The following is a 25,995-nucleotide window of genomic DNA, read 5'->3' on the forward strand; positions in this document are numbered from 1 at the left end:
CAGTCACGTCTACTACAGCAGACCCGGTCTCAGACCCGGGTAGACTTAAAGTCAGGGTGTTTGTATCAAGCTCCCCCTGGCGCACAACAGTCAAAAATCTTTGTAAAATGGCAGAGTATCTTTTAGCTTTCTCATGTAAATCCATATCAGGCTTCAACAGTATATTGCGAATCGATGAGTCCAAATCATTCTCAACAGATTGTCTTACATCGGTGCTAGTCGTTTTGGATTCTCACAGTTTTTCTAACTGATGTTGTGGCACCAGAAACATTTTCTGAGCATGCTCCATGTTGTTTAACCCTGTCTCGATGCAATTAGACTGGTTAAGAATGGAACTGCAACGCTTAGTAACGGCAGTAGAAAACCTCCAGATTGGTTGATGATTTTTCTTTTCCTTGCAACTGAAATGTTCTTTCTAGATATGTATATAATTTTGGCTTTTTGTCTCTTTACTTTTCGGAGCTGCGACTCGGTTAAGGGTATATTACCGCTGCAATGGTGTCCTTGGTGAGGAATCTGTTGCAAAAGACTTTCATGCAAGCCGAAGCAATCGTAATTGACCGGAATGGGTCAACACCACCACACTCCAGGAACTCAAGTCTGTAGCGCATACAACCCTCTCTCAAGATGACCACATCATTCACGCAGTAAGCCTTTATTTCATCCTGCATGACAAAGGGGTCTGCGGAAACAGTTTCATACCATTGCAAAAACTCATCTTTTTCTTTAGCCATCATGGTATTCACACCATAGTAATGCGGTTCCGGATGGGGGCCAACATAGTTCCTTAAAACCCATAGTACGTGGCAAGGCTGACAGCTTCATAGGTAGAAAGCAATGACTATCAATGTTTCTCTGATTGAATGTGCTGTCTGTAAAAATCATGAGCTTGCTACCATTAGCAATAAGTGTCGTGACAATACCATTGTTAGCAAGGTACTGCATCAAGATGTAACCATCGAAACCTTTAGAGTTGTGTGCTATAAATGTGTAGTCATTATATTTCGGTTGCCTAAACTTTTGAAAAAAAGCAGTGACACAACCATCTCCGGCTGAACACCACGTCTTGTTATCAAAGCTTATTGCACACACAAAATTTGCAGTGTGTACACCATTCACCGGATTGGCAATAGTCTCAAAATCATAAAATATGTAGCGCTCACTGGGGTCCTCGGGCTTGGAGGGTTTTATAAAACACTGATGATTCATTTCAAAAGCCAGATCCACATTACAATTGGGGCACATGTTAGCAATGCACCGGTGTGCTTTATAGTTGGTAATACTGACATTGTAATAGCGACCACAATCGACACAGTATTTCTTCTGGTCACACCTGCTAACCCAACGATCCACACTTTTGTGGTGCTTCAAACGTTAATGCTGGCTATAACAAAAATCTGAATAACATATCCGTTTACAGTCAAGGCACTGGTTTGTGTTACGGGGTTGGGTATGACAATCTTCATGAAGACAGACACTACAGCTATGTTTACAACCATGATCACCACGTGTGTTGAAACCGGTATAACACCAGTCACAGACATAAGACACACCCAGAAAACCCTTCAGATTCATGATACCGCAGAAATGGTTATCGTGTAAGTACATAAAGACAGTTCTAGGGTGGGTTTCCTCGCTGTTTTGAAACTTGGTAAAGTGACCATCCCGTGTTCGGTGAAAGACAACAATTTTACACCCTGTCATTTCTTCAAACCGAACAATATCTGTGAATGACACACATTCATCTAACGCTAAACCAGCGCCCATATGCAACTCACAACCTCTAACCAGGGCCTCGGGATATGTGTACTGCGGGTTCAACATACCCATCAAACAAACAGAAAAACACGTAGAATCATTATTCACAGCCACATATAAATGTCTTCATTTTTTATTGATAATCTGATCTATCAACAATGTTTGAGCTTTACGTCGCGGGGCACCACCCTCACGGTTTTTGACAATTTGTACCACCAGTTCTAGTGATTCATCAATCATAATCTCGGCATTACTCTGCATAACACTTTCAAGTAAATTACCAAACGTGCGTTCATTATATTCATCTGCTCTCATGGTCACATGTACGGGATCTATCAGAGATTCACCAATCAACTCAATCTGCAGACGATCACCAGGCCCGTGTACAGTCTGAGGCTCTAACAATCAAAGTATCCAAGCATCACTGCACTGAGTTTGCATCAGAGAGCTCGAAGGAGTGTCAACTAGATCGTGTGAAAAATGGGGGCTACTAAGCTCGGTTAACAAGCCTTGTATCTGAGGATTATTGTGCGCATCGCTGTGTAACAAAGTAGCGGTTGGTTCATTTGTATTTTGGGGTATGGTCGATTGATTATTTGTAGAGGTTGTTAGCATTATCTTTCGCCATTTCTCTAGTTTAACGTGTAAATAACAATCCACTTTTCAGATTTGAATATTCTAACTCAGACATACATTTACATACAGCACAGTTTTGAAGAGTTGGCTGTATTACCTTCAGCTTTCAAGCCTGAAAGAAAACAAAAATCCCCTCACGCTGTGCAGCCACAAGGAAGGGTGTCCGTAACTGACCCCATTGTGGTAATGTACTTTGTATCATCACCCGGCTGTCCTCAATCTGTTGGAATATAGAATGTTGTACCAAGGGTCAGTATGCATAGTCATAATTGTTAATAACACTTTAGAACAAGACTAAAAATGTCTGTAAATAATTAAACTTACACAAAGTATCTGCTCAGGTTGTGTAAGATCACAGTCTGACCACCCAGTCCAACTGACGCAGATGCCGGTCACTTGAACTAAATACAAATAGGATTAACAAGCGTATACAGGTAATTAAAGCTGATTAACAATAATGACAAAAGTCTACTTACCAAGATTTGGAGGTCCAAAAATGTGTTTACCAAACACGGTCGGTGTTCAAATCCGCTCAACCTAAACCGGAGATTTAAACAGGCAATATGAAAGACAGCTAAAAATGAATGGATTGCGCAATCGTAAAATTTATTTACTAATTCTTAAAAAGTTGCATCACAATTCAAATAAATTACTTCAAATAAAATAACTTGTACTTACAACAGAAACGATATACTCCACGCTTGAAACACCAGCTGTCTTTTGTGGATGCTGCAGGGTTTAATTACTGTCTTCACATCGCAGCCGGGGCTCCTTATATATCGTGTCTGAGATTTCTAGGGAAGTGAGATTTGTTTCACACATAATTGCCCAGGAAGAGCAAGGTTTATTTTTTTGTGGACGAAAATGCACACAGTATTACATCACTGTGGGTGGACTGAAGGGGAAGCGAGATCTAAAAAATGAATGTGGGCATGTTTTGTTTAATTACACTACATGTGGTTCCGATCACCTTACAAGTTCTAGATATACTTGTAGTTGTCCCTGAATGATAGATTGAATGTCTTTCAGCAATGTTCCTATCAGCAGATAAACTACACTAGTTCAGCAAGCCTAGTTTAGCCGGCCCGTGATTAGAAGGGCTGCATGTTGTTGCCCTGGATGGTTTTAATATGTGTCAGAATGCGTCTTTAACCATTATGCTTTTTAAACAGCTGGGATGCAGCCATTACATTTTTGCTGAAATAACATGGGCAACATAATGCTTATTAACAGAAATAAAGTGTACTCTTGTACAAAGATTACTTTCGATGGCTAGCTAATAGCTATACAGCTACCGATAATGAAAACAATGACTCCAATCACTCCGTGGGTGGTTTGTTTCTTTATAAAACAATAACAATTTAAAAGGGTTACATAATACAGCTGTTCTTTTAAATAAATGAGATTCATGGTATAACATAGTGTATATATTATTTTGAGACGGCTGATAAGTACAGAATAGATAAATATTTCTGAATGACAAAAATGTAATGTCTGAGGGGAATTGAACCGGGGTCAAAATATTGAAGGTCAGGGATGTTCCCACAATAATATACGGCCTGCTAGTACTCAGGTCACCTCTGTATCGTCTCCAAATGTAACTTTTACCCCAGCCATTATATTTTTGTCATTCAGAAATATGACAAAAATATTTAATAAAAGCTTACTGTGAGGAAGTTGTTGTGGGGACTTAAGGTGCATGACCTGATATACCACCTGACGTCAACCGCTAAGTCTGGCCACCAATACTTGCTGTACACAGGTGTAGTGTTGCGTGTGATCCCCAGGTGACCGGCCGTGGACACGGTGTGCGACCACCTAAGGCACAGGTGTCAAACCGGTTCCACAAAGGGCCGAGTGTCTGCAGGTTTTGGGTTTTTCCTATAAATTGGTTCCTAGTTCATACCTACACAACCAGGTGAGGGTAGAAACTAACCAATCAGTGACCTAATTAACCAATCAAGTACAAGGAGAGAGCAAAAACCTGCAGACACTCGGCCCTCCGTGGAACCGGTTTGACACCTCTGACCTAAGGAGTCTGTCCCTGAGGGCTTCCGGAACGAAGGTTCGTCCAACGGGACAGGCTGATGGGACGAGGTCCTGCCCCCGAGCCTGCCGAATCTCCTCATCGATGTCCCCCATGACCCGAGCCACGATGCACCCTGCAGATAGAATGGGACCACACTCCCCCTCCTGACCCCCATACATGCGGGACAACGCGTCACCCTGGGCGATTGTTACACATGCAGGTACCCCTGTTTGTGTTTTTCCCTTCCTGCTGTTTCCCCAGGTGTCCCTTATGTTCCTGAATGTGCTCGTTAGTGTTTTCCACCTGGCAGTCATGAGTGCATCGCCTGACTGCTGAGATGGACCAATCAGTGCTAACCCCTACTAATTGCACCACCTGTTCCTTTTTCCATTACCCAATCACATCATACATTCCTGGTTTAAAAACCCAGTCAGTTGGTTCTCCCAGAGAGACTCTTTTGCTTTACCCCACATGGACATAGACACTCTTGAGATACATAGACAGGCACTTTGTTCATTCATACATCACTTAGTTTAGCACATACATCTCACTTGTGTCCCTGGGATAATTCTTTTTTTTTAGCAAGTCGCCTTTGGGCATACACAACCCGTAGGAAAACTTTGTCTAAAAACACTAGTTATTTTTGTATTGGTTAGTAGTCAGCTAAGCGGTTCTTGAGGCAGGCAAGTTCAGTTTAGGGGTGATTGGACTATAATATTTAATTTCTTGGGTCCAGCTCAGCCCTTTTTCCCTAACCCCTTTACCATGTGTTTATAATAAACGTTTTATGTTTGAAGGTAGCTTTGGTTGTCTGTGTCATTTGTTCCCACTGTTCATGTACACTACACCACTTTGTATGGGTTTTAGGTTACGGGTCTCTGTACCATCCACTCTAGACTACTAGAGACACTGGGTTTGTACAGTGGGGAGAACAAATATTTGATATACTGCCGATTTTTCTACTTACAAAGCATGTAGAGGTAATTTCATAGGTACACTTCAACTGTGAGAGACGGAATCTAAAACAAAAATTCAGAAACTCACATTGTATGATTTTTAAATAATTAATTTGCATTTTATTGGATGACATAAGTATTTGATCACCTACCAACCAGTAAGAATTCCGGCTCTCACAGACCTGTTAGTTTTTCTTTAAGAAGCCCTCCTGTTCTCCACTCATTACCTGTATTAACTGCACCTGTTTGAACTCGTTACCTGTATAAAAGACACCTGTCCACACAATCAAACAGACTCCAACCTCTCCACAATGGCCAAGACCAGAGAGCTGTGTAAGGACATCAGGGATAAAATTGTAGACCTGCACAAGGCTGGGATGGGCTACAGGACAATAGGCAAGCAGCTTGGTGAGAAGGCAACAACTGTTGGCGCAATTATTAGAAAATGGAAGAAGTTCAAGATGACAGTCAATCTCCCTCGGTCTGGGGCTCCATGCAAGATCTCACCTCGTGGGGCATCAATGATTATGAGGATGGTGAGGGATCAGCCCAGAACTACATGGCAGGATCTGGTCAATGACCTGACGAGAGCTGGGACCACAGTCTCAAAGAAAACCATTAGTAACACACTATGCCGTCATGGATTAAAATCATGTAGTGTACGCAAGGTCCCGCTGCTCAAGCCAGCGCATGTCCAGGCCCATCTGAAGTTTGCCAATGACCATCTGGATCATCCAGAGGAGGAATGGGAGAAGGTCATGTGGTCTGATGAGACGGAAATAAAGCTTTTTGGTCTAAAATCCACTCGCCGTGTTTGGAGGAAGTAGAAGGATGAGTACAACCCCAAGAACACCATCCCAACCGTGAAGCATGGAGGTGGAAACATTCTTTGGGGATGCATTTCTGCAAAGGGGACAGGATGACTGCACCGTAGTGAATGGGGCCATGTATCGCGAGATCTTGGCCAACAACCTCCTTCCCTCAGTAAGAGCACTGAAGATGGGTCGTGGCTGGGTCTTCCAGCATGACAACGACCCGAAACACACAGCCAGGGCAACTAAGGAGTGGCTCTGTAAGAAGCATCTCAAGGTCCTGGAGTTGCAAAATCTGTATTGCCCAGTGACAGGACAGAAACCTGAAGGATCTGGAGGTCTGTATGGAAGAGTGGGCCAAAATGCCTGCTGCAGTGTGTGCAAACCTGGTCAAGTACTACAGGAAACGTATGATCTCTGTAATTGCAAACAAAGGTTTCTGTACCAAATATTAAGTTCTGCTCTTCTGATGTATCAAATATTTATGTCATGCAATAAAATGCTTCTCCAAATTCACAAAACACATGTGGATTGGTTGGGCAAACTCTCATGAACCCTCCAGCACCCTGTAGAGGGTATAGAGCTGGTCCAGTGTTCCACGGCCCGGACGAAAACCACACTGTTCCTCCTGAATCCGAGGTTCTACTATCGGCCGTATTCTCCTCTCCAGTACCCTAGCATAGACTTTCCCGGGGAGGCTGAGAAGTGTGATCCCCCTATAGTTGGAACACACCCTCCAGACCCCCTTCTTAAAAAGAGGGACCACCATCCCGGTCTGCCATCCCACAGGCACTGTCCCCGCCCGCCATGCGATGTTGCACAGGCGTGTCAACTGTTGAAGTTTAACACTTCCCCGAGTTGGTTTGTTGGAAAGGAGAATAAAGCACCAGGAGTCAGGTCAATTATCATACCGCATATTCCGTTTATTACAAAAGCTTTTGGAGACAAGGTGACGCCACACAATGTCTAAGGATCAACATTCAACAGATCATTTTATACTTCTACTACGCCCAAAAGATAGAGGCGTTAACTTACAAAGCAAGTGTGCTATTGGTCCAGTTCCAGTTCTATTCCTTATAGGATAACTGCAAGTATCCCCTTGCCCCCCTTCTGGTTTCTGTCTTGTCTGTCCGACTATGTGTGTGTGTCTCTGACCTGTGACCTGTTTCTCACAAGACAGACATAAAAATCTTTCTCTCCCCGGCAACCGCTTGAACAGGGTTTCCTATTCTCCTGCTTGCTCCTTCAGTTTCAGCTCATATTACAAACAATTAATATTTTGTTTCATTGGTTACAACAGCTTACAACAGTTCACTAACTTATACAATCAATACATCTACATTGGTTACAACAGCTTACAACAGTTCACTAACTTATATAATCAATACATCTACACAACCAAGACAGCCCCACAACATCCAGAGACTTGAGGTACTCAGGGCGGATCTCATCCTCCCCCGGTGCCTTGCCACTGAGGAGTTTCTTGACTACCTCTGCGACTTCAGCCCGGGTGATGGACGAGTCCACCTCTGAGCCCTCATCCTCTGCTTCCTCAATGGAAGATGTGACGGCGGGATTGAGGAGATCCTCAAAGTACTCCTTCCACCGCCCGGCAACATCCCCAGTTGAGGTCAACAACTGCCCACCTCTACTGTAAACAGCGTTGGTAGGGCACTGTTTCTCTCTCCTGAGGCGCCGGACGGTTTGCCAGAATCTCTTCGAGGCCAGCCGATAGTCCTTCTCCATGAAGGAAGACCTAGGACACGCTGGAGGGACTATGTCTCCCGGCTGGCCTGGGAACGCCTCGGTGTCCCCCGGGAAGAGCTGGAGGTAGTGTCTATGGAGAGGGAAGTCTGGGCATCTCTGCTTAGACTGCTGCCCCCGCGACCCGGCCCCGGATAAGCAGAAGAAAATGATGATGATGATGATGATGCAATAAAATGCTAATTAATTACTTAAAAATCATACAATGTGATTTTTCTGGATTTTTGTTTTAGATTCTGTCACTCACAGCTGAAGAGTATCATTGATAAAAAATTACAGACTTCTACATGCTTTGTAAGTGGGAAAACCTGCAGAATCGGCAGTGTATCAAATATTTGTTCTCCCCACTGTAACAGCGATAAGGGAGGGAGAAGTCAAATCAAGAGAAGAACAGCGCCCACCTGGCCTGTTACGGGTTTAGACAACGAGCGGCTCGGATGTACGCAAGATTTGATGGTCCGTCCAAACCAGGAGTGCTTAGCACCCTCTAACCAGTGTCTCCATTCCTGTAATGTTGCCTTCACCGCTAGGAGGTCACGGTCCCCGATATCGTAATTCCATTCCACATCAGATAGCTTATGGGAGAAGAAGGCACAATGGTGTAGGTTAGACAGTCTGCCCTGCTGTTGTGAAAGGACAGCCCTACCCCTAACTTGGACGCATCTACTTCCTCAATAAAGGGTAGATCAGGAACCGGCTGACACAGAACCGGAGTCGTGGTGAAACAACACTTCAGCCTCTGGAAGGCTCCCTCTGCTGAACGGTTCCACAGCAGTGTCCTAGGAGATCCCTTCAAGAGAGGTAAGCGGGCCTGCGGCAGTACTGAAATTATGGATGTACCGTCTGTAATAGTTGGCAAAGCCCAAAAAGCGTTACATTGCCTTCACGGTGTCCGGGACCGGCCAGTCACGTACTGCGCTTACCTTCTCTTCGATCATGGTGATCCCGGTGGCAGAGATGTCATAACCCAGGAAAGATAGCGTAAAGGCGTGGAATAGGCACTTTTCCGCCTTGACATAGAGATGGTTGCTAAGAAGGCATTTGAGCACCTCCTGAACGTGAGAGACATGGGTGTCTAAATCACTGAAATATACACTCACCTAAAGGATTATTAGGAACACCATACTAATACTGTGTTTGACCTCCTTTCGCCTTCAGAGCTGCCTTAATTCTACGTGGCATTGATTCAACAAGGTGCTGAAAGCATTCTTTAGAAATGTTGGCCCATATTGATAGGATAGCATCTTTCAGTTGATGGAGATTTGTGGGATGCACATCCAGGGCACGAAGCTCCCGTTCCACCACATCCCAAAGATGCTCTATTGGGTTGAGATCTGGTGACTGTGGGGGTCATTTCAGTAAATTGAACAAATTTTCATGTTTAAGAAACCAATTTGAAATGATTCAAGCTTTGTGACATGGTGCATTATCCTGCTGGAAGTAGCCATCAGAGGATGGGTACATGGTGGTCATAAAGGGATGGACATGGTCAGAAACAATGCTCAGGTAGGCCGTGGCATTTAAACGATGCCCAATTGGCACTAAGGGGCGTAAAGTGTGCCAAGAAAACATCCCCCACACCATTACACCACCACCACCAGCCTGCACAGTAGTAACAAGGCATGATGGAACCATGTTCTTGTCATCGGTGTGTCAGGGTGTGTGAATAAAGGAGCCAAACGCAGGGAGGTAGTTAATCTTCTTTCTTTCTTAAACGAAAAAAATGGCACGCGTAACAACAAGAGCGCAAAAGCGCAAAAGCGTGCAATAGTCTTGCAATACAACACCAAACATAGAACAATACCACACAAAGACAACCAGAAACAAGGGAACTAATATAGGCAACCTAATGAGGGAATGGACACCAGGTGTGTGCAATAACAAGACAGGACAGTGCCGTGGGAGGAGGAGCGGCGTGGCTAGAAGGCCGGCGATGACGCGCACCGAACACCACGTCGGGAGGGGTGGCGCGCGTCCTCCATGCGCGTCCTCGTTACAGTACCCCCCCCCCTCGACGCGCGGCTCCGGCAGCGCGCCCCCGCCGGCCCCGGGGCCGACCCGGAGGGCGCCGCGCAGGACGATCAGGGCGCCGACGATGGAAGTCGGCGAGGAGCTCCGGATCAAGAACATCCACTGCCGGCACCCAGCAACGCTCCTCCGGGCCGTACCCCTCCCACTCCACCAGGTACTGCAGGCCCCTCCCTCGGCGCCTCGAGTCGAGGATGGAACGGACAGAGTACGCCGGGCCCCCCTCGATGTCCAGAGGGGGCGGAGGGAAATCCAGTCGTCCACTGCCGGAACCCCAGACTCGGGCTGGCTCTGCCAGGGTACCAAGACCGGCTGGTACCCCAGGACACACTGAAAGGGAGTCAAGGACGTGGAGGAGTGACGGAGTGAATTCTGAGCATACTCTGCCCAGGGCAGGAACTCCGCCCACTCCCCCGGCCGGTCCTGGCAATAGGACCGCAAGAACCTCCCCAGGTCTTGATTCACACGCTCCACCTGCCCATTAGCTTCGGGGTGGAACCCGGAGGTGAGACTGACCGAGACCCCCAACCGGCCCATAAAGGCCTTCCAAACTCGAGACGTGAACTGAGGGCCCCGGTCAGAAACAATGTCCTCCGGCACCCCGTAGTGCCGGAAGACATGGGTGAATAGAGCCTCTGCGGTCTGCAGGGCCGTCGGGAGACCAGGGAGGGGAAGGAACCGGCAGGCCTTTGAAAACCGATCCACAACAACCAGGACCGTGGTATTGCCTAGTGAGGGGGGAAGATCGGTCAGAAAATCAATGGACAAGTGAGACCATGGTCGTTGTGGAACGGGCAAAGGGAGTAACTTACCCGCCGGAAGGTGTCTAGGTGCCTTACACTGAGCGCACACCAAACAGGAGGACACGTACGCCCTCACATCCTTAGCCAGACCAGGCCACCAGTACTTATCGGTAAGGCAGCGCACAGTACGGTCTATGCCCGGGTGACCCGTGGAAGGGGACGTGTGGGCCCAGTAAATGAGACGGTCACGGACATCCAGCGGGACGTACTGACGACCCGCAGGACACCCAGGAGGCCCAGGATCGCTGTGCAACGCTCGCTGAATGTCCGCGTCCACGTCCCACACAACCGGCGCCACAATGCATGAGGCGGGCAGAATCGGTGTATCATCTACCCGCCTTTCACCCGCGTCGCACAACCGAGACAGCGCGTCTGCCTTGGCGTTTTTTGTACCCGGAACGTATGAAAGCGTGAAATCGAACCGGGCAAAAAACAACGCCCACCTGGCCTGGCGAGGGTTCAGTCTCCTCGCTGCCCGGATGTACTCCAGGTTAAGGTGGTCGGTCCAGACTACAAACGGGTGTCTCGCTCCCTCGAGCCAATGTCTCCAAACAGTCAAGGCGTTAAACACAGCCAACAGCTCCCTGTCACCGACGCCATAGTTGCGCTCTGCCTCACTGAGCTTTTGCGAGTAAAAAGCACAGGGGCGATGCTTAGGAGGGGTACCCGACAGTTGGGACAATACAGCACCTATCCCCACCTCCGAGGCATCCACCTCCACTATGAACGGCAGTGACGGATCGGGGTGAGCCAGAACCGGGGCAGAGGTGAACATTCTCTTAAGGGTGCGAAATGCGACGTCTGCCTCGGTCGTCCAGGTGATCCGGCTCGGCCCACCCTTCAACAAGGAAGTAATAGGAGCTGCCACCTTGCCGAAGCCCCGTATAAACCTACGGTAGAAATTGGCAAACCCAATAAATCGCTGCACCGCCTTAACCGTGGTGGGAACGGGCCAATTACGCACAGCTGACACGCGATCGACCTCCATTTCCACCCCACCGGCGGAAATCCGAAACCCGAGGAAAGAGACGGCTCGCTGGAAGAACGCGCACTTCTCTGCTTTAGCGTACAGGCCATGCTCCAACAGTCACTTCAGCACCCTGCGAACGAGAGACACATGCTCAGCACGCGTAGTGGAATACACGAGGATGTCGTCAATGTAAACCACAACTCCGCGCCCCAGCATGTCCCTAAACACGTCGTTCACAAAGGACTGAAACACTGCCGGGGCATTCATCAACCCATACGGCATCACCAGGTATTCGTAGTGACCCGTGGTGGTGCTGAAGGCGGTTTTCCACTCGTCTCCCTCTCGGATTCTCACCAAATTGTACGCACTCCGGAGGTCCAGTTTTGTGAACAAGCGCGCCCCATGCATTGACTCAATATATTGGGAAATCAGGGGGATAGGATATGAGTACCGGATCGTCAGTTTATTTAACGCCCTGTAGTCAATGCACGGACGCAAACCCCCATCCTTCTTCCTCACAAAAAAGAAACTTGAGGAGGCGGGCGAGGTGGAACGGCGGATCTGCCCCTGCCGCAGGGATTCGGCCACATAGGTCTCCATCGCTGCGGTTTCTGCCTGCGACAGGGGATACACATGACAATAAGGTGGCACAGCATCTCCCTTTAGGTTTATAGCACAATCCCCGGACCGATGTGGTGGCAAACGACTAGCCATGGTCTTCGAAAAGACCAGCGCTAAATCGGCATATTCCGGGGGAATGCGCACTGCGGAGACACTGTCTGGACTTTCCACCGAGGTCGCACCAACGGAAACACCTAGACACCTCTCCTGACACCCCTGAGACCACCCTGTCAACACTCTCTGTGACCAGGAAATAGTTGGGTTGTGTCCCGACAACCATGGAAGACCCAGCACCACAGGGAAAGCAGGAGAGTGAATAACATGAAACTCAATCTGTTCGGTATGGGCGTGCTGTACGGTCATCGTTATAGGGACTGTGACGTGCTCAACGAGACCAGTGCCTAGTGGTTTGCTGTCTAAGCCCGTAATGGACCTAGGTTGAGACAATGGAACCAGCGGAATGCGCAGTTTCTGTGCGTAACCGCTGTCCATAAAATTCCCAGCTGCGCCTGAGTCTACGAGCGCCTTACACTGAGAGTTAGCAGGAAAATCAGGGAAGGCCAGCAAAAGTGTCATGTGCTTCGCAGAGAGCCCTGACAGTGTGTGTGGTCTACTCACCTGACTCAGTGTAGGGGTGTCAGGCTTCCTCCGCTCGACCCTTTCTCGCTGGAAACAGTAGGAGGCAGAGTGTCCCTTCCTCCCACAAAAGGAACACTCCCTAGACCGAAACCGTCTCCCTACGTGCGGCGCCTCCCACTTCCATGGGTTCAGGTCCGGCGACGGGGTGTACCGGAGGGGGCTGATCATTCCCGGTGCGTCCGCGGGTGGCTAGCAGATTGTCCAGCCGGATCGCCATGTCGACGAGCTGGTCGAACGTCAACATGGCGTCCCGGCATGCCAGCTCCCTACGGACGTCAGACCGTAAGTGGCACCGGAAATGGTCTATAAGTGCCCTGTCGTTCCAGCCCGACCCCGCCGCCAGGGTCCTGAACTCCAGGGCGAAGGCCTGCACGCTCCTTGTCCCCTGCCTCAGGTGCACGAGACGCTCGCCGACCTCCCTGCCGTCGGGCGGGTGATCTAACACGGCCCGGAAGAGGCCGACATACGCCCCGTAATGGGCCAACTCCGGCTCGTTGGTGGACCAAACGGAGTTGGCCCAGTCCAACGCCTTGCCCCTCAGGCAGGAGACAAGGGCCGAGACCTTCTCCCTATCCCCCGGGTGAGGGCTGAGGGAGGCAAAGTAGAGCTCCAGCTGGAGCAGGAACCCAGAGCACTGGGCAGCGTCTCCGCCGAATCCCTGAGGAAGGCTCAGTTGAATGGTCCTCCTCTGCGACGGTGGAGACGATGGCAGGGGCACTCCACCCGGGTTGAGTGTCGGGGTTTGCTGCTCAGATGGCAACCTCGCCTCCAACCGCCGCATAGCCTGGACCATCTCTGTCACGGCCTCCCCCAGGGACGCGATCATGCTCCCATGCTGGTGGATGAGGTCGCTCCCCGCTGGCTCCATTCTGGAGGTGTGGTATTCTGTCATCGGTGTGTCAGGGTGTGTGAATAAAGGAGCCAAACGCAGGGAGGTAGTTGATCTTCTTTCTTTCTTAAACGAAAAAATGGCACGCGTAACAACAAGAGCGCAAGAGCGCAAAAGCGTGCAATAGTCTTGCAATACAACACCAAACATAGAACAATACCACACAAAGACGCCCAGAAACAAGGGAACTAATATAGGCAACCTAATGAGGGAATGGACACCAGGTGTGTGCAATAACAAGACAGGACAGTGCCGTGGGAGGAGGAGCGGCGTGGCTAGAAGGCCGGCGATGACGCGCACTGAACACCACGTCGGGAGGGGTGGCGCGCGTCCTCCATGCGCGTCCTCGTTACAGTTCTCATTCTGTTTACGCCAAATTCTGACTCTACCATCTGAATGTCTCAACAGAAATCGAGACTCATCAGACCAGGCAACATTCTTCCAGTCTTCAACTGTCCAATTTTGGTGAGCTTGTGCAAATTGTAGCCTCTTTTTCCTATTTGTAGTGGAGATGAGTGGTACCCGGTGGGGTCTTCTGCTGTTGTAGCCCATCCGCCTCAAGGATGTGTGTGTTGTGGCTTCACAAATGCTTTGCTGCATACCTTGGTTGTAACGAGTGGTTATTTCAGTCAAAGTTGCTCTTCTATCAGCTTGAATCAGTTGGCCCATTCTCCTCTGACCTCTAGCATCAACAAGGCATTTTCGCCCACAGGACTGGTGCATACTGGATGTTTTTCCCTTTTCACACCATTCTTTGTAAACCCTAGAAATTGTTGTGTGTGAAAATCCCAGTAACTGAGCAGATTGTGAAATACTCAGACCGGCCCGTCTGGCACCAACAACCATGCCACGCTCAAAATTGCTTAGATCACCTTTCTTTCCCATTCTGACATTCAGTTTGGAGTTCAGGAGATTGTCTTGACCAGGACCACACCCCTAAATGCATTGAAGCAACTGCCATGTGATTGGTTGATTAGATGATTGCATTAATGAGAAATTGAACAGGTGTTCCTAATAATCCTTTAGGTGAGTGTACAGGGATGTTGTCAATTCACACAAAAATGTAAAGCCGGTTGAGATCCCTGAGGATGTCGTTTACAAAGGCCTGGAAAACCGATGGAACTTTGGTAAGGCCATAGAGCATAACCCGGTATTCATAAGGGCCTGTAGTAGTGCTAAAGGCGGTTTTCCACTCATCTCTAGCAGGTATGCCCACCAAATTGTAAGCGCTTCGAAGATCCAATTTGATGAAGACCCATGCCCCGTGTAGCTGCTTAAGGGAGGAAGCAATAAGTGGCAGGGGGTATTTGTATTTCACTGTAGCTTGATTTATGCCCCGATAATCAATACATGGTCATAACCACTTGTCTTTTTTTTTTTTACAAAAAATAAACTTGAAGAAGCCGGTGAGGATGAGGTGCGGAGAAATCCTTGTTGCAGTGCGTCCTGAACATATCCCTCCATAGCCCAAGTTTCGGCGTATGTAAGAGCCCCTTCGGGGGAGTCGACCCGGGTAGGTCTATAACGCAGTCCCTAGGTCTGTGCGGCAGTAGGTGTGTAGCCGTACCTTGGAAAACTCTTCCCATAATGAGATATATTATGGAGGGATTTCAGGGTTGTTGATGGTCGTAGCACTCTCCACAGACATAGCGCCCACAGGTAGGCGCATATACTCCTGTTGACATTTAGGTGACCAGTGAATGAACTCCCGTGTCTCCCAGGAGATGGTAGGGTTGTGTCTCTTGAGCCAAGGTAATCCTAATACGATGGGATGAACGGGAGTAGACAACATAAACTCCTGGTCTGGAAATGGGTACCCAGGATGAGCTATGTCAAAAGCTGGGTCTGTTGAGTCACTGTGCCCTTACCTAGAGGCATACCATCCAGTCCGTGAACCGCCAGGGGACGTGCCAAACAACAGAAAGGAAGATTCAAGGTGCGTGCTAGTCCGAGGTCTATGAGGTCTCTAGCCACTCCAGAATCCACAAAGGCTGGAAAATCAGGTAGGTTCACCGTAACGACTACAGGTAGGGATGAACCGTGAGAAGAGCACTGTGAAGTGCTTACCTGTGCTGACTGTCTACTCCCTGCTTGTTGTCTGTTCCTGCTCCCGGAGGACTTGGAGGGGCAGGCTGCCACGAGATGCCCACTCTGGCCACAGTAGAGACAAAGGTTGAGATGTTCCATAGGTGTGAGTTGCTTGGATCCGAGCTCCATGGGGTCCTCGGATGGTTCCGAGGGGGCCAAGGGGGATATTGGGGAATGCAGTGTTCTTCGTCTGGACCGTAACTGCTGGTCCAGTCGGATCGCCATCCTGATGAGTTCCTCCAATGACAACAATTAATCACAACAAGCCAATTCCACCTGCATGTCCTCACAAAGACCCACTGGGCGACCCACTAGTCATTGCTATCTGGGATGTCTATAACTGAACTACTTCCACAGAGCACCAAAGTAGGCTACTGTAGTTGAATTGTGGTCAGATGAGAAACAAGATAAAGTTCTTGCATTATGACTGCATGTAACTCATCAAAATATGCTTCTGTAATAACATCACCAAGTGGATGTGTAATTATACCTTTGTTGTTCCTATAAATGATGCAGTTTTAATCCAATTACCCTGTAATTACTTTGTAATAAAAGGCCACAAATGTTCTGCATTGCTGAAAACTGAACAAAATGTACACAGATGTGGTGAGATTAATTCTACATTACAGGGAGAGCTTCTGGGCGGGATTTCATTATATTTCCTAGAGGAATTTCTCCTACACATATTGGAGGAGTGTTTGTATGTTTGTGTGTGAGTGTCTGTGTGTGTTCCCAAAAGAACTAAGAGTATAGAGTACGGTGAGAAGGTTTATTGGACTGGTTTATTTTATCCCTCTACACTAATCCCTCCTAACAAGTCTGGCTTAAAAACAGAGGGCCCCAAAACAGAGACAAATTTCCCCTGTGTGAGTGTGTAAATGTATGATTTGTCCTTGTGTTTATGTGTTTGTGAATGTGTGTTACATGAGTGCCAATTGTATGTGTGTGTCTGTGTGTGTGTGTGTGTTTGTATTATTGCAGGATGGATAATCTGTGATTAGGTTTGGGACAGAGGGGTTTGCCCACCCTCATTCTGTTCTTGTCTCACTGTGACATTACTGCTCTAAACACTACCCCAGAGTCTGTGTGTATGTGCTTGTATGTGGACACATTTGTGCAACGTGTGCAAATGCATTGTGTGTGTTTGTGTGTGTGTCACTGGGGCCTGGTAGTTTACATGGCGAGGAGAGGCTTTGGCCTCATTATCCACTCTTTGATGTTGGGTGTTGTTTCTCTTTTTGTTTTTCAGTTGGTTAAATTTCTTGTTCATTTGTTTGTTCCTGTCTTCCATATGGAATATCACATTCGCCCTCTACCCTTCTCTTGTTGCTCTAGGAAGTCATTATCTTCCATTTGACGCCTTTGTGAGGGCTTTCTGAGAGAATGTTTTGTTTAGTTGATACACTTTTAGAGCTGTACATTATTGTAAGAGTGATTTTGCCGGTCTATCAAGGCGATTCTTTTGAGGAAAATCTGGTAGTCATTCTCAGAGACCATTACTGTAGAATTCATTTCAAGCCAATTGTAGACCTTCAAGGATATAAGTACTAGTCTCTTTAGCTAACATTCCACTTCTTACCATCTGTTCTTATTGCTTAGACTTCACACAATATTCTTTGTATTTATTGTATGTATGTTTTTGTAGTCTATTGCTGATGTAGAAAATTGGGTGATGCTTTGATGGCAGTATATGATGTAAAACAGATGAGTCAAGTAAGGTTTGCTAAAGCCTAGGTATTAGCTCTGGGAACTAAGTCAACCTTGCAGGTCTCTGGAAAGGTTATTTATCATGCAAATACTAATTCACCAACAGCTTTCAGGTAACACCTCATTATTTTTATCCTTACACAACTGTATTGATCGTTTTCACTGTGCCCATCACTTCGGGATCTTAACTGAAGCTCCATTTGCAATTTCTACCAAGCTAACGTATAACATTGTAATATGATGGTCACCATGGGTACTTTACCAATTAGATTTTGAGATTTAAAATTGATTGGAAAATTACTAGAAATTACATTGAAATTAGCATTTACATGCTATGGCGCATAGTAATACATTGAAAATACATACCTAACATAGCAACACATATAGTAAAATAGATACATATTTGGAAGTATCCATCACAATTACAGAGCTTTCTAGAACAAGATGATGTCATGCTGTTACGTAGGTAGGACAAGTGACCCTTGGGTTTTGTTAAAAATCAGACCCAACTAGACATTTCTGATATCCCATTCATCCTTTCCCCTCTCAAATATTTAAATAAGGGTAATTCTGTAATAAGAGCGATCCCTATTATCTAGGATAATCCTCTCACTCATCTCCATTGAGAGACGGAGCTGAACAGACTCATTCAGCACACTCCTTTCCGTTGCCTCTTTCACTGGTCTGAAAAGACAGAATTAGCTCTACCTTGTAGCTACAGACAGTACTGCTTGTCCCTTTCACTCTCTACACACTGAAATACCCTGCTTTACACTGATGCCCATGTGATTCATTTGACTTTATTCAACATCCAAGCTCATCAATATGGGGTTAGATGAGGCCTAGAAGGAAAAGAGAACTTTACCTTTGAACACAAAAAGGAGTGCCTCTTACTACTGTGACGTTAGAAATACGGTGTATTCATTCATTATAAAGTGTATAGTATTTACTGAAGTAGTCAAGACGGGTTTGAAATAGGGATGCAGTGGTACAGTGGGCCCACGGTTTGGTACGTACCGCAGTAAGGTTTTGGTATGAATGGTGTCATCATGTTAGAAGTAGTAATGGCCATACGAGGCTTCATTGCCGTTCTTCTAGCAGCAGGATATTATGCTTGCAGGGCTAACTGTGAAATTATTTTTCACAGTTAGACATAAGTATTTCATACATTGGAATATCACAACTTAATATTTGATACAGAAACCCTTGTTTGCAATTACAGAGATCATACGTTTCCTGTAGTTCTTGACCAGGTTTGCACACACTGCAGCAGGGATTTTGGCCCACTCCTCCATAAAGACCTTCTCCAGATCGCTGGGCAATACGGACTTTCAGCTCCCTCCAAAGATTTTTTATTGGTTCAGGTCTGGAGACTGGCTAGGCCATTCCAGGACCTGGAGATACTTCTTACGGAGCCACTCCTTAGTTGCCCTGGCTGTGTGTTTTGGGTCGTTGTCATGCTGGAAGACCCAGCCATGACCCATCTTCAATGTTCTTACTGAGGGAAGGAGGTTGTTGGCCAAGATCTTGCGATACATGGCCCCATCCATCCTCCCCTCAATGCGGTGCAGTCGTCCTGTCCCATTTACAGAAAAGCATCCCCAAAGAATGATGTTTCTACCTCCATGATTCACGGTTGGGATGGTGTTCTTGGGGTTGTACTCATCCTTCTTCTTCCTCCAAACACAGCAAGTGGAGTTAAGACCAAAAAGCTCTATTTTTGTCTCATCAGACCACATGACCTTCTCCTATTCCTCCTCTGGATCATCCAGATGGTCATTGGCAAACATCAGACAAGCCTGGACATGCGCTGGCTTGAGCAGGGGGACCTTGCGTGCGCTGCAGGATTTTAATCCATGACGGCGTAGTGTGTTACTAATGGTTTTCTTTGAGACTGTGGTCCCAGCTCTCTTCAGGTCATTGACCAGGTCCTGCCGTGTAGTTCTGGGCTGATCCCTCACTAACAGGTCTGTGAGAGCCAGAATTCTTACTGGTTGGTAGGTGATCACATACTTATGTCATGCAATAAAATGCAAATTAATTATTTAAAAATCATACAATTTTATTTTCTGGATTTTTGTACCTATGATAAAAATTACAGACCTCTACATGCTTTGTAAGTAGGAATACCTGCAAAATCGGCAGTGTATCAAATACTTGTTCTCCCCACTGTAGTTAGCAATCTAGTCTTTATATTTTATGTTTAATGTCCGTTCCAATTTTGTTTGTGTCTGTTCTTTTTTACAGACTAGATTGTTATCTATATTGCCTTATAAATTTCAATGATGGCTTTTACTGTGATACAGAAAATCTGAGTGCTGACAGCATAATATCCTGCTGCTAAAATAACACTAATGAGCAAACATCTTCTTTTCCCCTTGTTCTTACATTTCCAACTGATATTTCCATCCATGTCAATTAAACTAATCTAATGATAACGTGTGTGCAGTATACCTTTTAATTTTGGCAGATGCTATTTGCACCCAGGTGTTCGTAGCCAACAATGCTATTTGCACCCAGGTCCGTAGCCAACAATGCTGTTTGCACCCAGGTGTCCGAAGCTAACAATGATATTCTGACACCTGGGTGGAAATAGCCCATGTATCCATTTACACCCAGGTGTATATAATGCCAGACAATTTGTATCCATGTGTCGTTGCGTAGTGGACTGATCCAGCTTCGTCACGCCCCCAGCTCGATTCCAGGACAAACAGACAGACAAAAGAAAACACACATCACGGGAGAGGGGTCGTGAAATGACTACAGCCTAAAATCGAACCATTAGCCCTATTTTTGGTGGTTAAAAACTTGCAGGCTAACATTTGCTGAATTACTTGGCTAACATCAAAAATGTGATAAATTAGCTGGGCATAGCTACCTATAGAGGTTTGCACATTGGATCACACAGAAAGCATAACGTTGTTGAAAAGTATTTTGTGTTTAATGTAGCATACCTTTTTTAATTGAATCCTCCTTTGGCACCTGCAACCGTTGAAGCACGTAGCTATCAACTTCTGTCTTTTTTTTTACTTTATTGTCATTGAAGAAGTACAAGTACAGTTAAACAAAATGAGGTAAAAACCCTGCCCCATGTGAGGATCAAACTCACAATCTAAAGATTATGAAACTGACACCCTACCTACTGTACTAAGGAGTCACCTGCCAATGCTTAGTGACCAGTATCCTTTGGCGTCTGCTGCCACTGATGCACGTAGCTATCCATCACATATGCTAGCTTGCTACAATATACTGAGAGTTAAATGTTTTCCTTCTGATAATGGTCAACACTGTTGTAACTGATTTCAATGGAGAAATACAGTCAATGGTTTGTCAGTGATGTACATGGCAGTCAGTGATATGTTACTATAGTTTAATGATATGACTAAAATGTGACTAAAACGTGAATAAAACGTAAGCATTTGGTTGATTAAAATGGCTAACTGTTTTCATCTGTTTGACAATAACTAGACTCAATCATTATTCAAATGATAATTATGTGACAAAAAGTTTAAGATATTTCAGTCAGAATGACTAGGACTAGACCAAATCAAAGAAAAGGTGCCAAAATTAATACTGTATTGAACGCTGAATCCAAAATGTTCTCACACAGTGAATTTGAAAGATGATGGTGCCTTTTCAAATTTGCTTCACTGCCCTCCACTAATATTGGCAACATTGGTAAATATTTGTAGAACATGCTGTGAAAATAAATTATTGATTGTTTATCCTCTTGATCATTCTTTCAAAATCATGGCAAAACCTTGATTCTGTGGTCAGTGAACAATTTTTTTTTAGCATTTCTAGGTGTGATTTGGATCATTGTCCTGTTGGAAGATCCAAACATGGTCTTGTTTAAGCTTCCTGGTAGAAGCAGTCAGGTTTTGATTTAATATCTGCAGATACTTAATGGAGTCCATGATACCATGTATCCTAACAAGTTGTACAAGGCCTATGGGGAAAAAAAAACAGTCCCATAACATCGAAGAGCCAACATCATACTTTAGAGTGGTGATGAGGTACTTTTCTGCATGGCTATCTTTCTGTCTAAGTGAAACACTTTTCTGGTGTTTGTTATCAAAAAGCTGTATTTTGTTCTCATCAGACCATAGAGCCCAGTCCCATTGAGCGTTCCAGTAATGTTTAACAAACTGTAGGTGCTTGAGTTTGTTGTTTGATGACAGCAAAAGCTTTTATATGGCAACCCTTCAAACAACATTTGGTTATGTAGGTGGCATCTAATCATACAGCCCCATTTCCCTAAAAAGTTGGGATGCTGCGTAAAATGAAAATAAAACAGAATGCAGTGATGTGCAAATCATTTATGCCTGTATTCTATTGAAAATAGTACAAAGACAACATATCAAATGTTGAAACTGAGAAATGTTATTGTTTTTGGAAACATACATGCCAATTTTGAGTTTGATTAATCAATCAATAAAATGTATTTATAAAGCCCTTTTAACAGTTGTCACAAAGTGCTTTTACAAAAACATACAGCCTGAAACCCCAAAAAGCGAGCAACAACAGTGTTAAAGCACAGTCACTAGGAAAAACTCCCTAAGTGGGCTGACATTTAGGAAGAAACCTAGAGAGGAAACCAGGCCTAGAGGGATGACCAGTTCTCTTCTGGCTGTGCCAGGTAAACATTTTAAGAGTATATGTTGTAATAATGAATAAATGCATGTGGTCTGTGTCCAGTGTCTATAAAACCTAATCTAGGTCAAAGCATGACCAGATGGATGGGGGGTGGGGTGTCAGCAGAGTGGCAGCTGGAATCGTCAGGTGTCGTCTTGATCTGCAACACAACCAAGAGGACTTTGGGGGCAAGAGCAGTAACAAGTCTCACTACAGAGCCATGCTGTTGTAATACTTTCAGAATGTGGTTTGGCATTGTCTTGCTAAGCAAAGCCTTAACTGAAAAAGACATTATCTGGATGGCAGCATATGTTGTTCCAAAACCTGTATATATTGTTCAGCATTAATGGCGCCTTCACATATGTGTACTAATGCACCCTCATTCCATCATGGATGCAGGCTTTTGAATTGTGCACTGATAACAAGCTGGATGGTCCCTCTCCTCGTTAGCCTGGAGGACGCAGTGTCCATGATTCCCAAAAATAATTTCACATTTTGATTTATCACAACACAGTTTTCTACTGTGCCTCAGTTCATCGTAAAATACCTCAGGCTCAGACAAGGCTGCAGGGTTTTTAGATCTTGTTTATACAGTTCCTGAATTTTTGTTGATTTTGAGTGAGGAACAGAAAGGTTAAAATTAAGAGAAACACTGCAAATTGAATGATTCTGTTCCTCACTCAAAACTTTCCTTTTCAACTTGTTTGTTGAAAAGGAATTTTTTCCAGGCTGTATATGGTTTTTATTTTGCATGGTAGAGTTTTAACTTGCATTTGTGGATGCAGCGACATACTGTGTTCACAGACAATGGTTTTTGTAAGTGTTCCTGAGCCCATGCAGTGATGTCCACTACAGAATCGTGTCTGTTTTTAGTGTAGTGCCACCTGAGGGCATGAAGATCACAGCCATCCAATATTGGTTTTTGGCCTTGTCCATTGCGTACTGAGATTTCTCTGGATTCTCTAAATCTTTTAACAATATTATTTAACGTAGATGATGAGGTCCCCAAACTCTTTGCAATTCTATTCTAACATTGTTGCACTATTTGCTCGTGCAGTCTTTCACAGAGTGGTGAACCCCTACCCATTCTCACTTCTGACTGGCCCATAATCTTTGGAATTATTTTTTAATAACCATTCATGCTAATGACCTGTTGCCAATTAACCAACAGGTTTTTTATTTAGCATTGCACACATTTTCCAGTCTTTTTGTGAAACATGTTGCTGGCATCAAATTCAAAGTGGGCATATATATATATATATATATATATTTTTTTTTTTTTTTTTTCAACATTTTATATGTTGTCTTTGTTCATTTTCTATAGAAAATAGTGTTTGAATGATTTGCACATCATTGCATTTTGTTTTTCTTTACATTTTACACAACCTTTTTGGAAACGGGGTAGTAGTTTTAGACTTTCTGACCACAACACTCAAATAACATCTGCAATTCTTCAGCTGTGATTCTTGGAGATTCTTTGGCCACTCGAACCATCCTCATTGTGCGTGTAGTCAATATAGACACGCTTCTATTCCAGGCCATTTGTTAACATCTCCAGTTGATTTACATTTCTTAATTATTGCCCTAGTAGTGGAAATTAGCATTTTCAAATGTTGAGCTATTTTCTTATAGCCATTTCCTGATTTGTATAGCTTAAGAAAGTTTTTTCGCATGTCATTACTGTATTCTCAGGTCTGTCATAGTGATGAATGACTATGGGAATTTGGCCGGTGTGTCACCTCATACTGTAAACAGCTTTGGAAATTAAGAAATTATCAGTTTCTCTGGTTTTACTATTCATAGGTATGACTTTGAGTAAAATGACCATTTATGTTTTATTCTATAAACTACTGACAACATTACTCCCAAATTCCAAATACAAATATTGTAATTCAGAGTATTTCTTTGTATAAAATAAGAACTGGTCCAAATATCCAAAATAAATAATTGTTTTCAGACCTCAAATAATGCAAAGAAAACAAATGTATTTTCATTTTTCAACAACAAAATACTAATGTGTTAACTTAAGAAGAGTTCAGAAATCAATATTTGGTGGAATAACCCAGATTTTCTTTGCCAGTCTGTAGGTTTGTTGTCCCCAATGTCTGTTGCTTGACCTTGTTCTTATGAACCGCTGTCTTTGAAATTTTCCTCACTCATTGCTTTTCTTTTCAACTCTTTTGTCATACTGTATAATTATTATTTTATTCAAATTAACTTTGAGGTACTACTTGCACTGTTTTTGCCATCTAGCTGGTCCTATTGCAAGAGGATAGTGATGACCACAGCAGTGTTTTTAATAAAATTAAGTAAAATGAGGTGTACCTGTGTTGGAATTTAACAAACACTGGAATGGAATGGCTGCCATACATGTAGAGATGCTAATTTAAGATAAATTAGGAGTGGTCTCATCTACTCTGATATAATTGAACGGATTGGCATGCTGTTTGCTTGTGAAGGTTCTATGGACAATGATATTCGAATGTTCTGTATGAAAAATTTATATCTCAAACAATATGGCACCATTCAGTCCCCAAAATGTTGTGTTATTCTCTCAGAATGTTGGACTATTATCTTGAAGGAACTCTTATTTTGAAGGAAGAGCTGATGAGTGTGTGAATCTGCTAGAATGTTGAGTTGGAGTTGGTGGTTCTATCAGCAGTTACGGGGGGGCTATTTTTGAAGCCATGGTAGGAGCCATGGCAGTGCCTGTCAGTCAATGCGGAATGGGTGGGATGTCGGGAGCATGGCAGCATTCAGTCCTCGATGTTATCTTTTTGTTTATATTCGACTATTATTTTGAAGGAATATTATTTTAGGAAGAGCAAATGTTAATTTTTTGTAAATCTCCTTGAACAGTAAGTTGGTCTTGGCAGTTGAAATTGCTGCTGCCATAAGCTAGATTCCAGTGCAAACCATCTTAAGGTTTAGGCTATGGATGATAAATGTCTGTGTAAATTCTAACCCTATTGACATTTTTATTCAAAAGAATAAAATAATTTTATTTTCCCCTTGTAAAGAATACCTTTATTTTAATATGCATCACAATTTTGTAAAACACTAATATTTGAGGGTATTCCTGGTAATTTGTTTGACTAAACTTGCAGAGGTCTCAAACCGGTTCCACGGAGGGCCATGTGTCTGCAGGTTTTTGGGTTTTCCTTGGTTCACAGTTCAGATGTAAACAACCAGGTGGGGGTAGAAACGAACCAATTAGTGACCTAATTAGTAAATTAATTAAAAGGTGAGAGTGAAAACCTGCAGACACTCTGCCCTCCATGGAACCAGTTTGAGACCTCTGGACTAAAGCATTTGTTTCTTTAAAAAAAAAAAAATAGTTAAGACTATGTGAGGTTAGTTTCTTTTTAAATGTTACACAAATCATATATTATTGTACACATAGATATATGTTTTTAGCAAATCTTTTTTTCTAATTTCCCTTGGTAAGACTTTACTTTTGCAGCCAGTCATGTTTTTTGCCATGTAACTTCCTGTCAATTAATAATCAATGACCTTGTCACGTCCAATCCCATTGACAGCTTAGATTGTTCGTTAGGTCACACCTGCTTCCTTTTACAAGGTGGTAATATTTTGTAAGATTATGAGCTTTCCAAGAGTACCCAACACTGTCTATTCAAATAGTAAGTAGGCCTGTTGGAT

The sequence above is a fragment of the Esox lucius genome, chromosome 1 (genome assembly GCF_011004845.1).
Source record: "Esox lucius isolate fEsoLuc1 chromosome 1, fEsoLuc1.pri, whole genome shotgun sequence".
NCBI lineage: Eukaryota > Metazoa > Chordata > Actinopteri > Esociformes > Esocidae > Esox > Esox lucius.